Genomic DNA, 16,010 nt, shown 5'->3' with positions numbered 1-16,010 from the left:
TTTTAAATCCCCAAAAGCTTTATGCTCGATCTCCACCGGTAAATGATATTGCTTTCCATAAACTAGCCTATATGGTATAGTACCGATAGGTGTTTTGAAAGCTGTTCGGAAGGCCCAAAGTGCATCATCTAGCTTGTCCGACCACTCTTTCCGGTTTCTCCCCACCGATCTTTACAAGATTCTCTTCAAGTCTCTATTGGTCACTTCGGTTTGCTCACTTGTTTGTGGATGATAAGATGTAGAGAATTTATGAGTTACCCCATATTTCCTTAACACCTTATCTAGATGATCATTGGCAAAATGAGTGCCTCGGTCACTTATAAGGGATTTTGGGACTTCAAATCTTGAGAATAGCTTCTTCAAAAATCGCACCACCACCCGAGCATCATTAGTGGGTAATGCTTGTGCCTCCACCCATTTGGATACATAATCCACCGCCACTAATATGTATTTGTTTCCTTTTGACACGGGAAATGGTCCCATGAAATCTATCCCCCAAATATCAAACACCTCGCACACTTGAATACTTTGTTGTGGCATTTCATTTCGGGATGAAATGTTTCCTGCTCTTTGACATGCATCACATTCTTTGAAAAATTGGGCTGCATCCTTGAAAATTGTGGGCCAATAAAACCCAATATCAAAGACCTTCTTTGCAGTGTAGTGTGCTCCATGATGTCCACTAGTGGGCCCGCTATGACAATGCTCCAAGATTTTTCGCCTTTCGTTCCCGAACACAGATCTTCGTATGATTCCGTCCGCGCAACTTCGGAAAAGATAAGGTTCATCCCAAAAGTAATATTTTATTTCTGAAAAGAATTTCTTCTTTTGTTGGCAGGTAAGATCTTTTGGGATGTATTTGCTAGCTAAATAATTAGCTATGTCCGCGAACCATGGCTCTTCTTCGATGGTCACCATAATGTATTCGTCCGGGAAGTCATCTCCAAGTCTATCTTCTTGCAATTGTGGGTTTTCAAGCCTCGATAAGTGGTCGGATGCTACGTTCTCCATTCCCTTCTTGTCGCGTATCTCAATGTCGAACTCCTGAAGAAGTAGAACCCATCGTATTAGTCTCGGCTTGGCATCTTGCTTGGCAAACAAATACTTGATAGCAGAATGGTCAGTGAAAACAGTTTTTTTAGATAAAACTAAATAAGGGCGGAATTTGTCAAAGGCATACACCACAACTAATAATTCTTTTTCAGTGGTGGTGTAATTCTCTTGGGCCGGATTTAGAGTTTTGCTTACATAATAAATGGGTCGAAAGTGCTTATCAAACCTTTGACCAAGGACAGCTCCTAAGGCAAAATCACTAGCATCACACATAATTTCAAATGGTAACTCCCAATTTGGGGCAATAATGATTGGGGCATTAGTCAATTTATCTTTCAAGAGTTCAAAAGCCTCTAAACATTCTTTAGTAAAATGGAATGGTGCATCTTTTAAAAGCAATTGTGTTAGAGGTCTAGTTATTTTAGAAAAATCTTTTATGAAACGCAGGTAAAAACCCGCGTGTCCAAGAAAACTTCTAATGCCCTTTACATTAGTTGGTGGAGGTAATTTGGCAATGGTGTCAATCTTTGCATGATCCACTTCAATTCCCGATTTGGAAACCTTGTGGCCTAGAACTATACCCTCATTGACCATAAAGTGACATTTCTCCTAGTTAAGAACTAAGTCGGTCTTTTCACACCTAGCAAGCATCAAATCAAGGTTAGTGAGACAATCATGGAAGGAAGATCCAAAAACAAAAAAATCATCCATAAAGACTTCCATGAATTTTTCCACCATGTTGTGGAATATGGCTGTCATGCACCGTTGAAATGTCGTGGGTGCATTGCATAACCTAAAGGGCATGCGTCGGTAAGCGAAAGTCCCACTTGGGAAAGTGAAAGTGGTATTTTCTTGGTCCATGGGGTCTATGGGTATTTGGAAATAACCTGAAAACCCGTCCAAGAAATAATAAAAACTATGGCCCGATAATCATTCTAACATTTGATCAATAAAAGGTAAGGGAAAATGGTCTTTACGAGTGACATCGTTTAGCTTTCGATAATCGATGCACACTCTCCAATCGGTTACCGTTCGTGTTGGAATAAGCTCATTCTTCTCGTTGGTTATGACCGTCATTCCTCCTTTGTTGGGCACCACTTGGACCGGACTGACCCACGGACTGTTGGAAATAGAGTAAATGATCCCCGCATCTAAAAGCTTGACTACTTCCTTCTTAACCACTTCTTGCATGTTTGGATTTAATCTTCTCTGGTGTTGTACAATCGACGTGGCTCCTTCTTCCAAGTTAATCTTGTATGAACAAAAGGAGGGACTTGTTCCCTTGATGTCGGTAATGCTCCATGATAAGGCCCGTTTTCGCTTCTTTAATACTTGAACTAGTGCTTCTTTTTCAGATTTGGAGAGGTCAGAGGCTATTATAACTGGCTTTTGATGGCCATCTTCAAGGAGAGCATACTCCAAGTGATCTGGTAACATTTTTAGCTTGGTTTTTGGGTTCTGCATGTTGGACTCGCCGAGTACATGAAAGCTACTCGGCGAGTGTGAAGCTGAATTGATGACTTACACCCTTTCTGCCCATGAACTCGACGAGTAGATCGGCCCTACTCGCCGAGTAGCTGTATCAGACTGCTTTATTAGTTCTTCATATTCAACTTCTTCCAGCAGCCTCTCGATCTCCATTAGGTCTTTTTCAGCATCGAATTCATCATCAAAGACAGTGGACTTGTTGGAATCTTCATTATCACACTCTTCCATCAACTCTTCAAACATATCTATTGAGAACGCCATGTCATCACTATTCCTTGCATGCTTCATAGCTTGATCAACCCCGAAGGTTACTGAATCTTCTCATACCCGTAACGTAAGCTTCGAGTCTCTCATGTACACTATAGCACTTGTTGTGTTGAGGAAGGGTCTTCCAAGGATGATCGGGATTTGAGATACGCCTCCATGTATAGAATTATGAAATCTTTCTTCTTTGGTAATTTGTTTAACATGGCAGCTGATTAGTTTCCATTAAGAATCACTTCTTTCACCTCCTCCATCTTCCTTTTATTTGTGAGAATTCTTTGAGGAACTTTGCATATTTTGGCATTTGAGCAACTACCTCAATGAAGGGTATGTTGATTTGTAGAGCTTTGATGTGATTCAGGAACTTCTGGTACTCCTCTTTTTACTTTTCCCTCTTAACTCGAACTGGGTAAGGCATTGGAGGCTGAAAGGGCTTTTCAGAAACATTTTCCTTTGAATTTTGCAATGGACTCATCGAGTCCATATTCTGGACTCGGCGAGTAGTAGATGTGTCATGCAAAATTTTGTTTTGGTCCCATTTTTCTGCGTCCTCCTGGTGCAAATCTTTAGGTGCTTCATTTTGAATGGGTGCTAGAGGAGTGATTATCTTCCCACTTCTTGTTATGACAATGTTCATGTTTGCTCCTCGTGGGTTGTTTTCGGTTTTACTAGGGAGTTTTCCAGGTGATCTTTGGTTGATTTGTTGAGCAAGTTGCTCATGCTGCATTTCAATGTTGTGGATAGATGCTTGCTGATTTCTAAGTATGGTTTTTTTTTCTTGGATTGCAGCATCATGATCATTGTGTCTCTTTTCTGAAGCAGCTGCAAATTTGGTGAGCATCTCTTCCAAACTTGGTTTTCTTTCTTGTGTCTGCTCCTCCTTTTGGTAAAAACCCTTTCCTTTTTGCTTGTACTTCTCCTCCTTAGCCTTCTTGTACTCGTCATAAGGGAGCCACTCCTTCTTCGGTTTGCACTAGTCTTCATCATAACGGTCCCCACTTGAGTAACAAATTGCACATTTTTGTTGCCATTTTCATCCAAATCGCAGTCTCTAGTAAGATGAGGCCCTTTGCAATTCTCACAATCCACCCGAATAGCATGGATCGTTTGATCCATTTTATCCATCCTCCTATGCATGGTTTTTAATATAGCCATGACCGCTGACAAGTCTTCAGTAGCTGCATATGCGGCTCCCCTAGTAACACCATTTCTTGGATTATGGTATTCTCTAGAATGCTTAGAGAATTCTTCAATCAATTCCCTGATCACTGGGGGTGGCTTCTTTGTGAGCGGGCCTTGCGAGTCAAGTAACTGCCTGGTTGTGACATTGACTCCATCATAGAAGATGGAGACTTCTTGTTGGCTATTAAGGTCATGGTGCGGGCAGTTCCTTAGCAGGCTCTTGTACCTCTCCCAAGCTTCATATAGTGACTCTCTAGCTTGTTGTTCAAAGTTAGCAATGGCCTTCTTCATCTTGGCTATTTTGGAAGGTGGGAAAAAGTGATCAATAAATTCTTCTTTCATCTTGGCCCATGTGGTGACTGACCCGGGAGGGAGTGACTTGAGCCAGTCATTTGCAGCACCTTTGAATGTAACTGGGAGCATGCGAAGTAGCTGAGTCTCGCGAGGCACATTTGGAACATTAAAGTAATCAGATACATCATTGACTTCATCCAAGTGCTTGTAGGCATCTTCTTGGTCTTTTCCATAAAAAAGAATCTCCTTTAGTTGCGCGAGTATGTGGCCCTTTAGTTCGAAAGTAGCAGTAGCAGGAATTGCGGGTTGCAGAAGTCCCAGGCCGGTATCATCGCATATCCTCTTCTTCCACTCTCCCATGGGAATTTCATCAATGTTAGCCATGGTAAGAGCTAACTCGTCACCGGAATCGGAGTCGTGCCCGTATGTAGGTTCTTCTTCCTCCTCGGTGTCGTACTCGGTGTCTTCCTTGATCAGGTATTCGCTTGCTAAAGATGCGCTGGATGCTCCTGATTTGCTACTCTTTTTCTTTCCAAAAACAGTCTTCAAGTTACACAAAGGTGACTTCGTAGGTGTATTTGAGCTCTCCACGTCCTTGCCTCTGTTCTTTTTCAATGTGGATTCCGGGTCTTCAAACGGGGTACTTGCGGAGTGTTTGATCCTCTGGTCATGAAAGTCCTGAAATAAAACAAGATAAACACGTAAAAAGAACAAAAAAAATGCAACTTAACAAAACAGAAAAATAAATGTAAAACAGCAGGCTAATCGCCGAGTAGGTGCGAATGCACTCGGCAAGTAGCTTGTTATTTAAAAAAAAAAACAAAGCTAAAGACAAAAACTTTAACAGATTCTAAAAGCTAACTAATAACTATTAGACTGACATAAATTAACTTTGTGCTAGAAAACTCACACAAAGGATCGAAAAAAAATTAGGAATTAGATTAATTTTTGAACCGTTCCCCGACAACGGCGACAAAAACTTGATGTGTGTTTAATGCACTAGTTTTAATCCTACTTTTAAGTTATAAATTTAGCACACAAAGGCAGTGAACCTGTCTTTTAGTGGTATAGATGGATAAGTAGAGTGTCGAACTCAGGGAACGCAAATTAAACTAATAACTAATTTTAACTAAGCAAATGATAAAAGTAAAGGTTTTTCTCTAGTTTTACAAGACTAGAAACTTAAACAAAACACCTAACACGAGATTTAACTAAAAACTAACAAGTAAAAATTCACCAAATTTTGATAAAGAGCTTCTGTTTAGGTCCAACCAATTCACTCCAATGGTTATTTTTATAGTAATGTAATATATTAATTGTTATTGGTTACCAACTATAGTGGTTAGGTTCATATTCACTAATACTAACCCTTAGATAATTAATTAATGCACGCAATGTCCAATTGTTTAAACTAATTAATTCCCTAGTTCAATTATTTGGATTAAATAAGATTTGTAATTGGTTAATCAAGTGGGTGATTCAATTAACCTCTTGTTTGTTGGTTTCTCAAACAAGCTCACACATTAATTTACTTATTCTTTTATTAACTCTAGTTTCATGTTCATTATTCCTAGTCAAATGATAAAGTAGTCATATAAACATATGAGGTTAAGAACTAAGAGATGTTCATGCAGCTTAATTGTCTTCCAATTAACAGAAAATAGTTGTTATCAATGCATAAGGTTCTTTAAAAAACTTAATTTAATGAAATCACCAATAAACAATTAACAAAAGTATCAATTAAACCATATGAGTAATTAGGTTCTTCCTAAACAGAAACCATCCGAGTTTTAGCTCATGATTACAAGAAAAGCAGGCTCAAAAATGAATTTGATTAAACTAAACATAATGCAATCCTAGATTAAGTGGAAAATATAACCTAATTCGCTTCCAAACTTCAAAAGATCAAAGACTAGGGTTCTTCATGTCTTCAAGGGTTTCTCCAATCGTAGCTCTATCTCCAAGGAAGCTAGAAAAGTCTTTAATTCGGATTAAAACTCCATATTTATAGTTATCACAAAACAGGGGCTACTCGGCGAGTAGGTCGTGGACTCGCCGAGTAGATGCATGGAATCCGTGTACGAAAAGGATTTTTGACTTTTCTTTGGGAACATTCTTACGAACTCGCCGAGTTGATGCATGGAGTCGCCGATTAGATGTGTTATACTTCCTTTTTCTTCATCCTTTGGTCTCTAATTGCTCCTCTTTACTCCTTTTTGCTCCAAAGCTGTCTCTTGGACTGAAAACATAATTTAAGCATCATTAAGTACCTTTTGTCCATATTATGCACATAATTAGCTAAAAATGAATAAAAATATATGCTAAACATATGGCTAATTATGCAAATATCAAGTCCGTTATCATGGAGGGTGTTAGAGTGTTATTTGTTGAAGAAAATTGAAGAAAATACACTGAGTTATCATACCTAGCCACATTAGAAACGGAACCCAAAAGCAGAATGTTATATTTCTCACTCAACATTGGACTCGCCGTGTGCACTTTATCTACTCGACGAGTCCGAGTTCAAGTCCTTGATTTTTCTGCTTTATACATTGCTACTTGTCGAGTTGTCGTATAGACTCGACAAGTTTATCACTTTTTTATTCTCAAGGCTTATATTCTGCTCATATTCACTACAGGTCTCACTCATATTCCTTAGAGTTTGATTTCTGAAGATTGCCGAGTATCTTTCCTGCATTTTCGGAGCTTTCCCACACAAGATAAGATAGTATCGACGAGTTGAGCCACCAAGAACATCTATAGGCATTGAGCTCAAGATTGAGCTTATGCATGGACTTATCCATTTTTAGTCCCTTAATCATTTTCTAAATAGAGTTATGAACAATTTTTTGTTTTTTCCATAATTTTTAGGTTTTGTTTTCGAGTTTGTATTTGGCTCATGACTCTTTTGGGGTCCGTTTTAATTTTTGCATCTTATTTAAGTGTTATCATCCATCAATTTTAAGAATTCTCAATTTTCTTCAAATTTTTGTGTGTGTTGAATCATATTTTAAAGCAAATCTCAATGTACTCATAAAATCAATGTAGTTTTGAGGACTTTGTCCTGGGTATTCTGCTAGAATCAACAGGATCAATCTTGTTTATCTTTGTTTGTTTTTGTACGCTACATTAGTTACGTATAGTTTGGACGTATACATACAGTTTGGAGAGTATCAGACGAGAGTGGGCTACGGTTTTGAGCATTTAGGCTAGAGTTTTGCAGCTCATCCACAGTTAGGGGCCCATTACCCAGAATATATAAAAATTAAAAAAAAAATCATTTAGGTCATTTTCAACATGATAGAAGCTAGCGAAAATCTTTCCGATAGAGGCTCCAAACAACAATAAGGTTTTCTCTTAAACCTCATTTTTTATTTGCTTTATATCGTTTACCTTGAAATCTAATAGTATTGGATATATATTTTTTTGCAAAAAAAAAAAAAAAAAAATATTATAGATGTGGTATGCCACCTAAGGTGTACAAGTTGTTGATGCACAAAATGTGCATTAGTAGTTTGTACATCGTTGATGGATATCTTATCTATGGTTTTCAAAGTTTTTTTTCTATCTTGTTTAGTTATATCATTTTATTATGTAATATGTTATTTGGTGTGATTCGATACTTTAAACGAAATAGCATTTAAACGCCATGAACGAAACAATAGTTAGCAGGACGAAATAGTAGATGTGATCTGCCACCTATGATGTACAAGTTATTGATGCGCAAAATGTGCATTAGAAGTCGATACTATCATGCGAAATTATAGCTCAACTTGTACACCTTAGGTGGCATACCACATTTTGTGCTCAAGATTGAGCTTTCCTGCATTTCTGAAGAACACACTTGTTCTTGGTGGCCGAAAACTCATCAAAATGTACATAAAACATGAGGAGCGGTCCGATCACGCCTTCGCCTTGCCACGATCTCCTGAAGTGCCTGAAACAATACATAGAAAATTGTAAGCCCGAAAGGTTAGTGTGATACCCCCAAAATACCAACCACATATACCATAGAGATAACATATCATATCATAAAAAGAACAGCCATGCACTTCGGGTATACTGTGTGATTGGTTCACCGCACCAGACCTTCAGTCCACTGGGTCCACCCTCCGAGTCTAGCAACATACATCGAGTCTTCAGTGTGGTTGGTCCAACCGCACCGGGCCTTCAAACCACCTGGTCCACTCTCTATGTCTACAGTATGACTGGTTTGCCCGAACCGGGCCTTCAGTCGGCCTAGTCCACTCTCCAAGCCTCGGCATATCTGGTCCACCCTCGTGGGGCCTACAGCCTATCCGGACCGCTCGTTGGGCCTTCGGGATATCCGGCCCGCCCTGGGTATGTTGGCCTACAACACAAAGCAGGACCCGCCTCAACCCAACCCTAGTCAACCAACTATATGTGCATAAACATATAATCATATAACAATTAATCACCAATCAACCGATCTAGCAGATCACATACATAACATACTCTAACCAGGATACCGACCTAACCGGTCACTAACATAGCATCATCCTATATACCAGTATCCCGACCTTAACCAGGTCTCTAACATATACCATCCTAACTACCAGGATGCAAACATAGCAAAGCAATAACATAACAACTACCCGGATTTCCATTCGATAAAGGGTCAGCCTTGGTGCCTTAGTCCCTATCGATATAGTGAGGATAACTCACCTGCAACTGCCGACTTAAAGAAATAAGACCACGCTGCTCCGACCACCAGCACGAACTCCACCACTGATCATTACCAAATAACCAAAACCAATAAACACCATTAATTACCAAAATACCCTTGGAAGTCAAACTGGTCAACCCTTGTCCAAGTCAAAGTCCTCAGTCAAAGTCAAACTCCATGATCGACTCTACTCGCCGAGGCAATCTGCTGACTCGCCGAGTTCTTATGCTCTAAAAACTCCCATATCGTGACTCAACTCGCCGAGTCGCCCCAAGAGTCACCGAGTCCAAAAACTCTGAATCCCTTCACGCTCAACTCACCGAGTCATCCCTCGACTCGCCGATTCACCATTGAACCAAAAAAGGTTAGGACTCCTCGACCAGACTCGCCGAGTCCAAGAACAAACTCACCGAGTCCAAGGCAATATTCAACAGACTCATCGAGTTGTTCTTCCAACTCGTTGAGTTCCTACCCATCTTCATACAACTCGCCGAGTCATCTCCCAAACTCGCCGAGTGCATACGTGATATCTTCATTCAGACGATCATAGGCCATTCCATTGCTTCCAATACATCGATCTGGATTCCTAGGGCCAGATTCACACGTAAAGTTTCCAACTTTACGTACATGAAAGGTTCAACAAGCTCTAATCAACTAAAATAGAGGTTTAAGGCAAGGACACTCTCAATCAAGCCCCAAAGCTATCACTTTCCAGTTTCATGAGTCAAGACCAATCTAGATCTGTAGTAGCAAGCACAGATCTAAGCCCAATACTCGAAAAGAGACTCATATATGACAATTTGGCCTTGAACTTCATCCATGAGCAATCTATGCACAACAAGGTCAAGGCAACAACTTTTTACCTTCAATCTGATGCCAACAAGTAAGGAAATCGGATCCACTTTGCTCCTCTATGACCCACTAATTCTTGCTTCAGGTATCCTTCTTCTCCAAGCTACAAACACACTTAGATCTTTCTCACTCTCAAATTAGGGTTTGAAATCGATGGGGAAAGCTTCTGTATGTAAAAAAGAATGCAAAAGAGGTTGGGGTGGGTTATAAGGTGATTTATACAGGGCACAACCCCCAGATTAGGGTTTTCTTCCTTCAGCTCCAACTCGCCGAGTCCAGCCGCTGACTCACCGAGTCTGTCACTTAACACCTTACCAAAATCGCGACTTGACTCGCCGAGTCGATCTTCCTCATTTACACTAAGATCCCTGAACTTGCACTTCTGAACTTGGGGTGTTACAATTCTCCCCTGCTTAAATTAGGCTTCGACCTCGATGCCTGCTGTGACACACAATTCTAGATAATACTCCCACAATGAACCTCCTGGTATCAATTAACCCAGGTTCCTCCGAACACTGCTATCAAACCTTTAAATAAATCCAACTATTCCCTCACAGAGTTACGACAACCGATTCAAGCTGGCCACCGACTTCTTTCTTTGATAACCATCCTTATTAACCAATGCTCACTCAATGATACTTTCATCACTCCAATTCACAACAATTACTTGACCTTTACCAAGCTAGATATCACCCTGAACCACCGGGTCCTGACCTGGTACCAAGCTGCTACCCCTTTCCTCGACTAGCATATCCTTTATCGAATTCACTCCTGGGACTTATCCTTCTTTCCTTGTTGGATTCAACTCGTTTCTTTCCGAGCTGACAGGATGACACATCCTTCAGCTCCTGAGCAAGTCCCATGAGCTCTCCTTTGCAATCACATACACATGTTGTACCTGATCCCACATCCTCGGGCTGGAAAACCCGGCACACTGAGGATACCTTCAACATCCCTAGAACGAATCTCCGCTAAATACATAACTTCCTGATCAAAACCATACTGGAAAATCCAAGGCTCCCTCCTTGCATCCACTCTGAACTCCTCTGGTTCTACACTATCGAAAATCCCTCCGCAACCTCAACAGACACCCAACCCGGATGTGTTTCCATATCATTGGTACAATCCCAGTAGTTACTACCAATAGTTGAGCACTATCGATAATCCACTTACTCCACTTCCTCCTCTTGGAGTACCCACGCTCCTTCCGGAGCCACATGCCTTTCCTTTCCAGGAAATCCACTCAACAACCCTTACCGCACCTGCACGTGCCACTGAGCTACTATTCACTCTACATTATCCATGTAGAGCAACTGCTATTCTCAAACTTCCATATACCCTGAATCTGCTTGCAAGGACTCTCGGGTCCATGCACTGCTTTCCACTAACATGATCAATACTAGGGGCCATACCATATCAATTATCATCCCCTGGTGACACTTTTCCTCATTCTTCTCGTACCGATCCCCTAACACATACAGAGTCTTCAGCATGACTGGACCGCCTTACCAGGCCTTTAGCCTATCTGGACCACTCTCGGAAGCTTCAGCATATCTGGACCGCCCTCCTAGGCCTTCAGCCTGTCTGGACCGTTCCCCGAGCCTTCAGTCTGACTAGTACGCGTTCTGGCCTTCAGTCTGTCTGGACTTCTCAAAACTGTCTTACGTCACCGTGAACCATTCTTTCCGGGAATCTCTCCCGTACATACTGTTCTAGCCATCGTGGGGTTTCGAACTCTAACTCCATTCTGTATACTCAATTCCCGGCCTAACCCTAGGCCCAAACTTGGTCTATATCTCGCCCCACTCATCTGACCTACTCATACCACCTCACGCACTTGGCTGACCGGAATACAGCTGAAACCCAAACAGCTAGTTGACCTCTCATGCTATCAATCCTCCAGAGAATTTCCCAATTCTCCCCACTTAGAGCACTGACTACCAACCACTGGCGACTCAAACGGCATCACTTACACAATCCTACTCCATAATTTCTCTTATACTTGATTTGATTCTGAAACAAGCAACCTCCACAAAATCACTTTCCGACATCGCACATCTTGAACTCTAAGGGAGTTCGACCCCCACCTGAGTATCCCTCAAATTGCTATTGCTAAGCATGACATTCAGACCCAAAAATCCTAATTCCCCACCATCAATCCCCAAAGATGATAACCAACTAAGACTCCCAATACCAAAACCCTCAATCATACGATAAACCTGATGAAAAGATGAATGAATACCATACCATGAATCATGCAAACGAGACTAGCAGATATAAAATACTCCATAACAACCATAAGAGAACAAGATATCAAGAAGGAAACATACCCGCAGCTGTATTCGGATCTGCCCTGACCTCCTCTGTTGTAAGCTGAAAAGCACGTCCCTAAGCCCTCCGGGGCTCTGCTCCACCCTGACCTCCACCCGTAATCCTCAAAGTGGCTGGTGCTGGAGCCTGCATCGGTCCTGCAGTAAGCTGTGGACAATTGGCCCTCATGTTACCAACCGGATGACACTAATAACAAATCCTCATATCCTGAACTGGGGCTGACTGACGGCAATCCCTCGCATAATGCCCCTCTCTCCCGCACTTGCGGCACGCACCACCGGACCTACAAACTCCGTTATGACTCTTCCCGCACTTCCCATAAGTGTGGTTGCCCTAATCTCCCAACCTAGAATCAATGGTCTTGGACCGTTTTGGCGCTGGCTGCAACTGCACCGGGGACTGCCTCTGCTCTCTCAACTGCAACTCAATCTCCAACTCATGCCGCCTGGCGGTCTCCTGCAACTCTAACAAGGTATCACATCTCTGTGTGGACACAAACTGCCTGATGTCTCTCTTGAGCATACTCAGATAACGGGACATCTAAGCCTGCTATGAAGCAAACACCAGGCAAAACATCACCCTCTCAGTGAACATCCTGGTGATCTGCGTCACCGACTTTGTATCCTGCTTTAGCTCCAGGAACTCCCGGAACTGATCCCATATAACCGCAACCCGCTGCGCATCAGAATAAGACCCTGTAGTCAACCTCCACCAATCCTTTGCCCCGAGCCTCAACAGGTTTAGAGCACACCTCACTCTCTGATCAGCAGGGCATGAACATGTGAAGAAACATCCCTCCACATCTAACAACCATCGCATAGCAACAATCGGATCCTGAACCCCATCAAAAGTAGAGGGCTTTGTATTATCGAAGTCCCGATACTGAAAACCTCTACCTGCTCCTCCTCCTACCGCTCCTATAGTTGTTGTAGCCGCCACGGCTACTGTCTCCGTAAGAGCTGCATAACGCTCATCAAAGTACTCAATCATAGCGGTCTTGATCGACCCAAACAGTTCCGGCAACTCAGCCTGGAACATAACAACAACCTCATCATGTAGGATCTCACGAATCCTGGCATCCAACTTGTTCGTACTCATCTGGCCAACGACCTCGGGTGGTGCTAACCCATGTTGACCACTCTCTCCTGCTCTTGATCCCAAACCGGATCCTGCCTCGATACGCCTCGTAATCTCCATTCTGCAATACACCATGAGATCCTCAAAAACCTCGCATAACCACCCAGAATGACTCTTTAAGCAACCACCCAAGGGTTGTGACTTCCTTGATATGTGTATGGGTCCTGTGATTTCAATAGTACGGGCCCATACTACCTTCCATACCTACCCATATTTGTCGCAAGTATCATCACAATGCCCCAAGCACTAACAAACATAGCAAGAACTCTATTCTCACTCCTAGAGGAACACTAAAACTCTCATAAAAGGAGACCCTAGGCTAGCATGCATCACAATCAGGCAACTCTATCATGCACTTCCTGAAGATCCCTAGCCTAACACTACCATGTTGTTCTAACATATCACATAAACAAATAACTTGTTTGGTAATTTTGGGGTAACTTACTTGCTCCGACTGATTGTACCCTCTGCATCCTCTTTTACTTATTTTTGAAAACCATTTTTAAGTTTTATTTAAAAACTCTCCTTGATTTGAGACTGGATTCACACGCATGTTCCTCCAATTCACTCAAACCAAGGCTCTGATACCAACTTGTAACGTCCAAAATTTTCAATCAATTTAAACTTTTTCAAAAACAACCCATATTCATTAATTAATTACAAAAATGTTTTCAATTCATTTATTATCAGAGTATTTCCCAGAACCACATCATAAATACATAAAACACAAGGATCAGTACGATCACACCTTCGCCTTGCCACGATCTCCTGAAGTGCCTGAAACAATACACTGAAAACTGTAAGCCCAAAAGCTTAGTGACTTACCCCCAAAATACCAACCACATATACCATACACATAACATATCATATCATAAACAGAACAACCATGCTCTTCGGGTCTATTATGTTATTGGTCCGCTGCACCGGGCCTTCAGTCCACATGGTCCACCCTCCGAGTCTAGCAACATACATCGAGTCTGCAGTGTGGTTGCTCCGCCCGCACCTGGCCTTCCACCCACCTGGTCCACTCTCTGAGTCTACAGTACGACTGGTCCGCCCGCACCGAGCCTTCATTCGGTTTGGTCTACTCTCCAAGCCTCGACATGTCTGGTCCGCCTTCGTGGGACCTACAGCCTATCCGGACCGCTCGCTGGGCCTTCGCGATATTCGGTCTGCTTTGGGTATGTTGGCCTACAATACAAAGCAGGACCCGCCTCAACCCAACCCCAGTTAACCAAATATGTGGACATAAACATATAATCATATATCAACTAATCACCAATCAACCGATCTAGCAGATCATATACATAACATACTCTAACCAGGATACCAACCTAACCGGTCACTAACATAACATCATCCTATATGCCAGGATCCTGACCTTAACCAAGTCTCTAACATATACAATCCTAACTACTAGGATGCAAACATATAGCAAAGAAATAACATAACAACTACCCGGATTTCCATCCGATAAAGGGCCGGCCTTGGTGCCTTAGACCCTGTCGATATAGTGAGGATAACTCAGCTACAACTGTAGACTTGAAGAGATAAGACCACGCTGCTCCGACCACCGGCATGAACTCCACCACTGATCATTACCAAATAACCAAAACCAATAAACACCATTAATTACCAAAATACCCGTGGAAGTCAAACTGGTCAACCCTTGTCCAAGTTAAAGTCAAACTCCCTGACTGATTCTACTCACCGAGGCAACCTGCTAACTCACCGAGTCCTTATGCTCTGAAAACTCCCATATCGCGACTCAACTCACCGAGTCGCCTCAAGACTCGCCGAGTCCAACTACTCTGAATCCCTTCACGCTCAACTCACCGATTCATCCCTCGACTCGCCGATTCACCGTTCAACCAGAAAAGGTTAGGACTCCTCGACCAGACTCGCCGAGTCCAAGAACAGACTCGCCGAGTCCAAGGTAATATTCAACAGACTCGCTGAGTTGTTCTTCCAACTCGTCGAGTTCCTGCCCATCTTCATACAACTCGCCGAGTCATCTCCCAGACTCACCGAGTCCATACGTGATATCTTTATTCAGACGATCACAGGCCATTCCATTACTTCCAATAGATAGATCTGGACTCCTAGGGCTAGATTCACACGTAAAGTTTCCAACTTTACATGCATGCAAGGTTCAACAAGCTCTAATCAACTAAAATGGAGGTTTCAGGCAAGGAAACTCTCAATTAAGCCCCAAAGCTATCACTTTCCAGGTTCATGAGTCAAGACCAATCTAGATCTGTAGTAGCAACCACAGATCTGAGCCCAATACTCGAAAAGAGACTTATATATGACAATTTGGCCCTAAACTTCATCCATGAACAATATAAGCACAACAAGGTCAAGGAAACAACTTTTTACCTTCAATCTGATGCCAACAAGCAAGGAAATCAGACCCACTTTGCTCCTCTATGATCCCACCAACTCTTGCTTCAAATATCCTTCTTCTCGAAGCTCCAAACACACTTAGATCCTTCTCACTCTCAAATTAGGGTTTGAAATTGATGGGGAAAGCTTCTGGACATCAAAGGGAATGCAAAAGAGGTTGGGGTAGGTTATAAGGTGATTTATATAGGGCACAACCCCCAGATTAGGGTTTTCTTCCTTCAGCACCAACTTGCCGAGTCCAACCGCCGACTCGCCGAGTCGGTGACTTAACACCTGAACAAAATCGTGAATCAACTCGCCGAGTCTATCCATTGAC

At 42.3% G+C, this 16,010-nt stretch overlaps 1 non-coding gene across 1 annotated transcript; it reads left to right on the top strand.

Moving 5' to 3' along the window:
- The first annotated feature begins 4,174 nt into the window (after nucleotides 1–4,174).
- LOC145019131 (small nucleolar RNA R71) lies at nucleotides 4,175–4,281 on the top strand. Its single transcript, XR_013667450.1, has one exon. It is a non-coding gene; the product is annotated as a small nucleolar RNA R71 (small nucleolar RNA).
- Nucleotides 4,282–16,010: the final 11,729 nt, after the last annotated feature.

This window comes from Lactuca saligna, chromosome 9, assembly GCF_052625555.1.
Source record: "Lactuca saligna cultivar CGN05327 chromosome 9, ASM5262555v1, whole genome shotgun sequence".
Taxonomy (NCBI): Eukaryota; Viridiplantae; Streptophyta; class Magnoliopsida; order Asterales; family Asteraceae; genus Lactuca; species Lactuca saligna.
The sequence above is the reverse complement of the archived record's forward strand: the minus strand, read 5'-3'. Positions and strand labels throughout refer to the sequence as shown.